At 40.1% G+C, this 11,609-nt stretch overlaps 1 protein-coding gene across 1 annotated transcript in view; it reads left to right on the top strand.

Moving 5' to 3' along the window:
* LOC136857709 (glycogen debranching enzyme) overlaps positions 1-11,609 on the top strand; it is a 272,096-nt gene that overhangs the window by 240,176 nt on the left and 20,311 nt on the right. The gene's annotated exons all lie outside the window — the stretch shown is intronic.

Below are 11,609 nucleotides of genomic sequence, written 5' to 3' on the forward strand. Positions count from 1 at the left end.
AGGAGTTATAACAACTCTTATCTGCAAAACCATGTAATTTAAAGTGCGGGTCCACTGCTGTTGCCTCTGAAAAATGGCATTCTCCTCGATATTTCTAAACCTTACTGGTGAGAGCTTCCGGTATCTTTTGAGCCATCTCCTGCACTTCTGTATACATTGGAGAGTTATTTACAAACTGGGTGCACCATTGTTTAAGTGACTGGCTCAACAGAATCACTTTAGAGGCTGTCACTTTTTTCTCACTGCTCATCTCTTCAGTAACCAGTTTGAAAGCTCTGAGCACTTTACAAACTTGCTTAATCTTTTGGATGTCATTGCTAGTTAGCTGTGGCAGATCAGGGTAGTTTAAGGCAGTTGTTAAAATTAGAGCTCATTGGACCTTAATAATCCTCTCGAGCATAAGGAAGGTGGAATTCCACCTCGTTACCACATTTGTTTAATACTCAAGACTGGTTCACCCTTCTGCTCCTGCATTTTTCACAGTTTGCCTTCAGCTTGTGAGTTGCATTTGAAAAAGTCCACAATTTTTTTTCACTTTCGCAGTTATGTCTTTAACACAGTGGAGTCCGCACTTCACAACTAAATTTAAATTATGGGAAAAACATGGGATATGCCTACAGGCTGTCTGATGTATTGCAGCCACAATATTTGCAAACATTTTCGCTAACAATACACATGATTTTAGTCTCCACTTTCCACTCACGAACAACTCTTATGAGTTCTCCAGCTAAGTTTTGAGCCATATGCTTCTCGTCGTACTTGAAACATTCCAGTAAAACAGATACCAACTTGATTCCCTTGATGAAATGAGCTGTCACGGACAAGTAGGAATCGTTGTTCATAGAAGTCCAACCATCAGTAGTTAATGTCACATAGACTGCGAACTCCAATTGTTCTTTGACAAATTCTTTCATCATATTATACAATTGTGGAAGAATTACTTGCAGTAGAGTTTCTCTGGTAGGTAAGTTATAAGTGTTATTGAGTTTATGAATCAGTGCCCTAAATTTTTTACTTTCAACTATGTGGAATGGCAAGTAATTTTCCACAATTGTCTCCAAAACAAAACAAAAAAATCAATTTCTCTATTCCTCTTGTTGGAAAGAGGTCGATGCATGTAGGAACTAATGAACGTCTGACCAGAATTCCAGTGCGGCGTTCCGTTTTGCTCAAGTGTAACACAGGCTGATGCTGATGCTGGTGTGACTGCACAATCATCTTTATTAGAAGTTGCAATTGAAGCCACTCCTGACCTACGATCATCTGAAATTTTTTCTGAAGAGGGAAGAGCGGGCGTAAGCCGTTCTGTAGATAACGACATATTAGGATGTAAATTTCGAACTTGGCACACGAGATTAACATACTACCACTTTTATACAAAATCTGCTTTGAGCAAAATTTCCACTTTGCTTTCTCATTGCCTAAATCTTTAAAAAAGTTCCAAATGTCACTCTTTTTATTTTGCCTTAAAGCCATAATTCTCACTGAGCACTAGAGACAAAACTGACCACAGACCGATATTCAACAAACTCTAATTCACAATGGATCATTGGTGCTAATGAACAGAAAATGAAAAAGCAGATAATGTTGTCTACTCGAAATTTTGATGCATTCGTTTTAGTATAAAATAATTAAAGAAAGACATAGAAATTTGGCGCGTTATGGAAGTGATCACATTCTGCGTAAGAGAAATGATGAATTTTCTCAATGTACACTGGAATTATGAGAATTTATTTATTAATGAATGGTTTACAGGTTGAGTTGGTCATAATGTCTTTATGATAGGGGCAGGTATACTGAGACTGACACATCTGGTTAACAGATGTTGATACCCTGTCTCTTCGTGCATATGTGTTTCTCGCAATTTGTTGGGTTTCCAATAAAGATATTCTTCGAGAAGAACCATATTGCAATGCTATCTATTGACTATTTGATAAACTATGTCCTAAACACAGTTTGTAGTAAGGGGTGGGGGTTGGAGGTAATCTATGGTGTAGGGCGCAAGTTGGTGAACAAGGGTACAGCTAACCAACACAGATTGTTTGTTGTCATTATTTTTTTAAATATTTAACAGGAAAAAATATTCTTCTTCTCAGAATTGTATCATTCTAATATTTCATTTTAGGACATACATCGGAATTCAGTTATTAATAATATAGATTTTCAACGATTTCCTTTCTTTTCTTCTCATAATGTCGTTGGCAGCAGTGGCACAGATGCACACATCTTGAAATGAGAGAAGGAAGAATGATACAATGTTTGGAGCATGTCAAAGGAGCGAGTGAATGTGGTGAGGTGGAGGTGGAAGAGGCTATGCTCTTCAAGCCGTGTGATGCTTGGAGCAAACCGCTTCTTCAAACGACTACCCGGAGCTGACTCCATCTGGAAAGCGGAGTGAAAGAGCGTGCTCCTTTCTTTGAACGACTCCGACCCAACTCTAGTATGTAGATGATTTAGCTCTACATTTCAGCTCCAGAAGGATGGTGGTTGCTGACAGACAATTACAGCAAGCTATTAACATTGTCAGCACATGTGGCTTGCAACAAGGTTTTTGATTTTCAGTGGCAAAAACCTCAGTTGTACACTTCTGCCGATGTTGGCTTGCGCAACCTGAGCCACAGGTCCGCTTGTGAAGTAGACACTTCCAGGTTCCTGGGTCTCTATTTCGATAAGCGATTAATGTGGCAGCCCCGCATCTGTCAGTTGAAGGTTTTCCGCGTAAAGAAACTTAACATGCTTACATTTCTCAGAAGTACCCCAGGCCCCCTCCCCCTGGGAGGTACCGAAATCAGCTGAATGCCACACGACCGGTTGTGATTCGAAATGATTAGGCTGGGAACTGGAGCTTTCCATACTAACCCGATTTCCAGCCTACTTGCTGAATCAGGAGTTTCACCTTATGTAGAAAGTGGCAGCAGAAATTCTTCACGTTTACTGCCAAAATTCATGAAATGAAATGCCGCTACATCCAAGCTATCAATGCGTATTTAGTACTCAATACCACCAGAGGTATCAAAATCAGCTGAATGCCACACAACCGGTTGCGATTCTAATTGATAACATGTGTCGTGAGTTGGATGCAGCTATCAGTGGTTGTCTTCAGTAGACCCTTAGCGACGTCCCTCCATGGCTAGTTCTACGGTCGGATATTTGGCTAGATCTACTCCATGGATCCAAGGTAAACATGGATGCCCCTGTTCATCAAAGCTATTTCTAAGATTTTGTTCACCAGTTTTTGCACTGAGTGATGAAAGAAGGCACTTTCTTGTGTATGCTGACTTGTTAAGTTCTCTGCAGTCTGTTGATACTTATTTCCCACAGAAGATTCATGACCTAGTGAGATTGTGCGATGCTGGCACCAGAATCACTTTTTGCGTGGCTTCCAAACCACATGGGGATTGCTGGAAACTAACAAGGGGATCAAGCTAGAAATGTAGCTAAACCTATGAATGTACTTGTTAGGGTTATTTGTTCTCAACTGCGTCACACCATCATGACATCCTGGGAGTCGGAGTGGCTAACTATCCGAACTCCCAACAAGCTGAGAGCAATTAAGAAAACATCTGCCATGTGGCGGTCCTCTTTCTGGCCTTCAGAAAGAGAGGCCGTAGTTTTGTGTAGGCTGAGGATAGGTTGTGGAATATCCACACACTCTTACCTCCTGAATAGGGAACACTTCCCAGTGTCTTGTGGTGCTGAATTCACTGTGGACCACATCCTCTCCCTCTCTGGCCTAAGACAGAACCTCAGCTTGCAGGAAACATTTTAACCGAGATGTGACTACTTTTGATCTCATCATTCACTTAATGTGTGAGAGTGGATTAACCAAGCACTTGTAAATTTCAACTTACATTCCATTTTGAAGTGCTTGTGTGCTTTTTGACTTAACATAATAATATTTATGAAAAGGGCATTTCTCTGGCCACAGACTAGTATACCTTTTATTATTATTGTTATTATTATTAACCTCACTATTAGTAAACATATAAAAACTTTGTATGTTGTTTCCTTTAGTCTGAGTGATTAGTAATATTATACTAACAAATCCAATTTTCTAAATCAAGTAAAAAGCATGCATGCAATAAATACACTGACTAACAGAGCAAATGCAACACCAAGAAGGAGTGGTTCAAAAGGGATGAAAGTTGGGGAAAAAACAGAGACGCACGGATGAATAATTGATGTTTATTTCAAACCGATATGCAGGTTACACAATGCGCACGGCATCGACTCAGTAGGATGTAGGACCACCGCGAGCGGCGATGCACGCAGAAACACGTCGAGGTACAGAGTCAATGAGAGTGCGGATGGTGTCCTGAGGGATGGTTCTCCATTCTGTGTCAACCATTTGCCACAGTTGGTCGTCCGTACGAGGCTGGGGCAGAGTTTGCAAACAGCGTCCAATGAGATCCCACACGTGTTCGATTGTTGAGAGATCCGGAGAGTACGCTGGCCACGGAAGCATCTGTACACCTCGTAGAGCCTGTTGGGAGATGCGAGCAGTGTGTGGGCGGGCATTATCCTGCTGAAACAGAGCATTGGGCAGCCCCTGAAGGTACGGGAGTGCCACCGGCCGCAGCACATGCTACACGTAGCGGTGGGCATTTAACGTGCCTTGAATACGCACTAGAGGTGACGTGGAATCATACGCAGTAGCACCCCAAACCATGATGCCGCGTTGTCTAGCGGTAGGGCGCTCCACAGTTACTGCCAGATTTGACCTTTCTCTACGCCGACGCCACACTCGTCTGCGGTGACTATCACTGACAGAACAGAAGCGTGACTCATCGGAGAACACGACGTTCCGCCATTCCCTCATCCAAGTCGCTCTAGCCCGGCACCATGCCAGGCGTGCACGTCTATGCTGTGGAGTCAATGGTAGTCTTCTGAGCGGACGCCGGGAGTGCAGGCCTCCTTCAACCAATCGACGGGAAATTGTTCTGGTCGATATTGGAACAGCCAGGGTGTCTTGCACATGCTGAAGAATGGCGGTTGACGTGGCGTGCGGGGCTGCCACCGCTTGGCGGCGGATGCGCCGATCCTCGCGTGTTGATGTCACTCGGGCTGCGCCTGGACCCCTCGCACGTGCCACATGTCCCTGCGCCAACCATCTTCGCCACAGGCGCTGCACCGTGGACACATCCCTATGGGTATCGGCTGCGATTTGACGAAGCGACCAACCTGCCCTTCTCAGCCCGATCACCATACCCCTCGTAAAGTCATCTGTCTGCTGGAAATGCCTCCGTTGACGGCGGCCTGGCATTCTTGGCTATACACGTGTGCTGTGGCACACGACAACACGTTCTACAATGACTGTTGGCTGAGAAATCACGGTACGAAGTGGGCCATTCCCCAACGCCGTGTCCCATTTATCGTTTGCTATGTGCGCAGCACAGTGGCGCATTTCACATCATGAGCATACCTCAGTGACGTCAGTCTACCTTGCAATTGGCATAAAGTTCTGACCACTCCTTCTTGGTGTTGCATTTGCTCTGTCAGTCAGTGTATTTAGTTGGAACTGGTTTTTTTCAAGATAACAAAGTACTGATGTCTGGTTTATGTTCAGTGGTTCTGAGTAGCAACACGTCTTGTAAATGACCATCACTCAGCATTGATCTCAATCTTGATTTCTGGATTTTTCACTTGGAGAATGTTTGCTCACATCTATAAGTTAAAGAAAACATGGCGATCAAACTCCGGATTTCTTTCTTCAGAGCTGAATTCTTTTCTTCTGGCAACAACTTATAAAACTTAAGAAGATCTTTAGGATCAAAGACCCCCCTTCATTGTGTCGTTGCATTGCAAGTCCAGTATTTCTAATTGTAGTTCATCTTGTGCTTCATCAGCTTCAAAGTTAAATGGTGAAGAAAAATACTGAAATCCATTTGTACAAAATCAGCAAGTCTGGATGCAAATTGGTCTTCAATGCCCTGAATTGCTTCTACGAAAGAATCATTCTTGAAAGGTATGTCATTGTATTGATTGTTTAGGTTATTCGCTGTTGGAAAATGTATCTAGTTTCTGGCAGAAATTTGTTTCCTGAATAATTTCAGTTTCAATTGAAATGATTTTACTGCACTGTAGGCAACATTGATTAGCTTATCTTTCCCCTGCCACGCTGTATTCAAGGTGTTAAAATGTTTTGTCATAATGACAGGGATTGCTAGGCAGGATAGCCAATTGGGGTCACTTAATGAATCACACGGTTTTCATTTTTCTTCAAGAAATTCCTTAGTTTTCTGCCGAAGTGCAAAAAATCATGCCACTGTGTATCCACAGCTCAGCCATCTTACTTCGTCATGATAAATTATGTCAGCATATTCAATGTTGAGTTCATCCAGGAACGTTTTAAAACCTCGGTGTGTCAAGCCACTACTTCAAATGATATTGATTAATGTGGTGACAGTCTGCATTACTCCAGCCTTTGCGCAAAGTACTTCCTGGTGTATAAACCAATGAAGTTTGTGCACCGTGCCCCCCAGAGATGCTACGTTTTTCTTTACTAGTTCCGCCATTCACGAATGAATTCCCTACAAACATGGTGCACCATCTGTAGTTACACAGTTTAATCCACTCAAGTCCGACACTATCAACACATTTATTACCTCCTCAAATAAGTCAGTCCATTTTGTGGTATCATGCATGCTTCTCACTCCTGTGAGCTCTTCAGTTATAGTGAAATCAATATTCACACCTCTAACAAATATCAAAAGTTGAGCAGTGTTCTCATCACATGCAGTGAAAAAATATTCAAACTTCTTACCTTTTTTAATAAGCTACTGCTGAACACTTGCTGCTAATTATTCCACGCGTCTACCAACAGTGCGTCTCGAGAGAGATATTGAATTTAACATGTCAGTTTTATCAGGACACAATGTTTCCACAACTACTAAGAGACATTTCTTAACAAATTTTCCCTCTGCAAAAGCTTTTCCTTGCTCCGCATTCAGCTTTGAAATCTCATAACTTACTTTAGTGACCTTTTTTTTTTTCACACCTCCACCTTTTACTAAAGAGTTTGCTGTTATTTTGTGATTTTGCAGATAATTCTTTAGCTTTAGTAATACGTTCATGGTCAATAAGTTTATCAAAACTGTGAAAATGTTTCATCTAATAATGTCGTTTAATATTGTACTCCTTCATAACTGCTATGACTTATCACTTTACTTCCATGCTCTTGCACAAAATAATTCTTCAACCAAGATTCATTAAACCTCCTACACTCGCTATCAGCTTTGCACCATTTGGAAAATATTTTACACTTTTAGGAACAAACATGCAGTGCACATTAACACATATCAAATACAATTGATCAACAAAGAGCTGAGCTGAGAAAACAGGGTGAAAACCCGAAAGATATAAGTGAGGGTAACACAACGGTACTGAGAGGAGAATGACCTGAGTGCTGTTTCTGAGAATTTGTGCTTGGGCAGAGAGAGGGTGTTCTAACAATAGTTACCTTATTGCTTACCCCCACTGTCATGCATTCCTTGGAACAGAGTTCTTTAAACAATCATTGGTATTGTAATTGTTAAAAGTGTTTACCTAAAACCAAGAAAGTGGTTGCAGGTTCTATGTGCTGTCTGTGTGAACAATATTACCAGATACTGAACTGAAAAATGACTAGAAACATGTGCTTTTTTCTTGTTTTTTGAAAATTGAATATTTAAAGGGCCATTTAAAAGTCCTCGATTCACACCAGGCAAATGCTGGGGCTGTACCTTAATAATTAAGGCCACGGCTACTCCCTTCCCAATCCTAGCCCTTTCCTGTCCCATTGTCACCATAAGACCTATCTGTGTTGGTGTGATGTAAACCACATTGTAAAAAAAAACGTCCTCGGCTGGCTGGATATGGCCCGAGGACTGTAGTTTGGCCAGTCCGCTCTAAAGGAAGTGATTGATACCTGCATCAACCTGCTGGATGGTACTTTCTGTGATGTAAATCACAGACGAGACACAATGTGCGCCAACTATTCAACTTTGAGGCCCGAGCTTTAAGTTTTGCCACAATGCCGCAAACACATTTACACAAGCAACATTGGACATCACATTAAAAAAAAGTTAAGTTGATTCTTTTTCAGGTATAATACTGTTACCGTGTTTTCTCTTTCAGGTAGTTTATAAATTTATTTACTCAAAATTAGTTTTGGAGGACTGAAGAGCCTAACAGTTATTAAAAAAATTAGAAGCTGAACATCACATTCAAATTACGGTACATTTTCCCGTGCAAAATATAACCAAAATATGACCTTTGACAAGTAAAATGACCAAAATATGACCAAAACAAAAAATTGTAAAATATGCATTTTTATGCTCTATAAAATAAGGCTTAATATGTTCAGAAACATCCAGTTCGTACTTAATTCCAATAAATAGCCAGAATGATAGACAGGGGGAAAAAATTACATTTCCTGAACATCTGAATCCTATACATTAAAATGGGAAACACACAGGAACAGAAAGTACCATCCAGCAGGTTGATGCAGGTATCAATGCTAACGGAGGGCATTATGAATATTTCATGTAAGAAATAATTGTGTGTGGTATGCTGGTATGTTCCTGTGTTTTTCCCATTATTAATGTATGATGAGTTCTAAAATGGATATTGTTTCTGGACTCATGACCATATAACATATTTTCTTCTTCTACATGTGAGAAATGTGTCCTGAAAGTTTGGACGCACCTTTTTGCTACACCTATATGTAGATGGCAGGTCTTGCAATGGTTATGTTCACAGGGGGAAGAGCCAGAAAGGCATGGGGGTTGGTGTGGTTCAGAGTGAGTGAGAATGTGTTTGAGGTTGGGTGGGTGCCTGAATATGGCCGTGAGGCTTTTTGGAAGATGTCCCTATTCTATCCGTTCCTAAACAACTGTGAACCAGACCTAGTCAAGAATGCCTCTGCATATTTTAAATGGAAACATTCCTGCTAGATGGTCTTTGCTGTGCCAGTCAAGGTCTGTTAACCGTGTCGTGGCTTTCAGCACAATCTAGGACTTGCAGGGCTCGACACGGCTTGTAAGAGATCAACTAGTGGGAACACCCTACCTATAGGTATCAATAGGCTCAATTCCTTACCTCAAGCATACAACAAGTTTTTGAGCCACCGTGATGCATTCCCTGAATGAAGTGTTCATCTTCTTCATATTCTCGTTGCCGGGACAAAACCTTCCATGTGCTAATATTTTTGGAGATTTACTGACCCACAGCACATACATTATGAAGAGCAAGAATACCTTGACAATATTCACACAGTATTGAACCTTAGATGACAGACCATCCGTAGTTCTAAGCTAAAATATTTCACATAGGAGGTTTGTCCCGGCAGTGACCATATCTTCTTCAGTATAGTTATGAATTTCATTGTGTTCCATATTGAAGTGGGATTACAGTAAATAAAGATGTTAAAAGGTCTACCTATTCAATACAATAATATTTTTTTGTAAACATGTATCTGAGCATACCAACTTCTAAACACCCACCATCTTTGAAAACAATTTAATAAATACAGTTCTCTCAGTAAACTAGAAATACAAGATTTCATTCACCTTCTGAAACTGGTCATTAATAACAACTTTATTTTTGACAAAATTATCTTCCAACAGAATGTACTGGCGATGGGATCACCTGCTTCAGGAATTTTAGCTAATATCTATTCAGATGACTTGGAATATTCAAAAATTAATAACAACTTTCCAAATATTCTCATATGGGCCAGATACGTTGGCTACACATTTGTCATTATGAATGAATTAATCAAGAACGCGGACTCCACTCTCCCAGACCTGAATAGGATTGACCCCTACATCAAATTTACACTTGAGTCAGAAATTAATAGAACAATCGACTTTTTAGATCTAACCATTACCAGAAATCTCTCTAACCTATCTTATAAAATTTATAGTAAACATACACAAACTGCTAATACCATCCACAAAGATCCACACATCTCTTAATGCATAAATGTACAGCATATAATAGTATGGTCTATTGGGCTTTCGTGGTATCCATGACAAAGAAGGACCTTAATAATGAACTTAATACCATAAAGGCAATTGCCAAGTTCAATGGGTACAACAGACCATTCATAGAACAAATAATCAACAAATACAGACACCGGCCCAAGACCACTCTCATAAAAGAAAATCAAAAGCTCCCATTTCATCTACTTTTACTTATAATAATGATGTCCATAAAATCACCAACCTTTTCCGGAAACACAATGTAAGAATTTTATTCAGAACTAACAACAGAACCTCTGAAATTTTACACAACTCTGCATCAATTAACACCCCGAACATTTACTCCAAATCCAGAATATACACACTCAAATGTAATGAATGCAGCAGCTTGTACGTGGGTCAAACAGGAAGTAGCTTTACGATTAGATATTCAGAACACGTCAACGCAGTGAGGTACAACAAATTCTCTGCCATACGTCAACATATGCATGACACTAATCATAAATTCACCAACATTGAACAAGACATGGAAATTCTTCAAACAGCAAATAAGGGACCCATCATGAATATTATCGAAAGTTGTTACATTAATTGTGATCAGTATTTCAACCCCAATTACAACTTAAATGAAATCTATGAGAAACCCAATATTCTTTTTGATCTTTTAATCAACTGGCTTAAAAACATCAAACTGTCGAAAAACAACTCGATCTTCCAAGTTATCCGTAATATAAATTCCCGCCAATTACCCCCACTACCCCACCCTTCCGCCCCGCCATAGTTCCATTCCCCCGCAGATGCTCCATCTCGTTCCACCCCCTTGCTTCCTTGCCTCTTTCCACTACCCGCCTCAGCCACTACACACGTCCGGCTCCTTCCGTCAGTCCAACATATACGTTCAGCATGCTGCTCAAGGTGAGTTAATCGTCAACATTTAATGGTTCTAGTCATTTCCACACATTGCTTCCACCATCTTCCCCGCCTAATTTGGCCTTCTATTTTCTTCCTCAGGTTTCAAACTGAAGTGGGAATCTCAATCTCAAGTCATATTACGATCTTCATATGACCAATTAAACTTCTTTGGAACCACCTAATTCAAGTGAACAAGTGCCAACTCATATAGACAACATAAAAATAGTATAGATTTTACTTAACCTGGACATTACATAATAACTTTACAGTTGGAATTGTCAAGATTTTATGAATTTTATACTGCAGCATTTCAATTGTACCATAATTTTAACTCATATCGTGCATCATTGTAGTTGATAGTAAATTGTTTTATAATGTGTTTTAAAATGCTTTTTAGGTTGCTTTACGTATGTATATGGATTTGTTCGATTTACATATAGGGCTGATGATGGCATATTACAGATGCCGAAACTAGTACCTGTATGACATGTGATATTCTTGTATTGAATAGGTGGACCTTTGAAAACCTTAATTTACTGTTCTTCAATATATCCCAAAAGGTGCACAAAATTATAATGGGACATGTGAAAATATTGATGGAATTTTTTTCTATTGTCTACCAGTTTTTCATAGAGTATGAAGTTCTCCTTTTTTTTTTCCAAAACCATAAATGGGATTGACTTTTTATTTATTTCTCCTACTCATCCAAAATTAGTGCTATTTTTATTAATCTGT

Source organism: Anabrus simplex, chromosome 1, assembly GCF_040414725.1.
Source record: "Anabrus simplex isolate iqAnaSimp1 chromosome 1, ASM4041472v1, whole genome shotgun sequence".
Taxonomy (NCBI): Eukaryota; Metazoa; Arthropoda; class Insecta; order Orthoptera; family Tettigoniidae; genus Anabrus; species Anabrus simplex.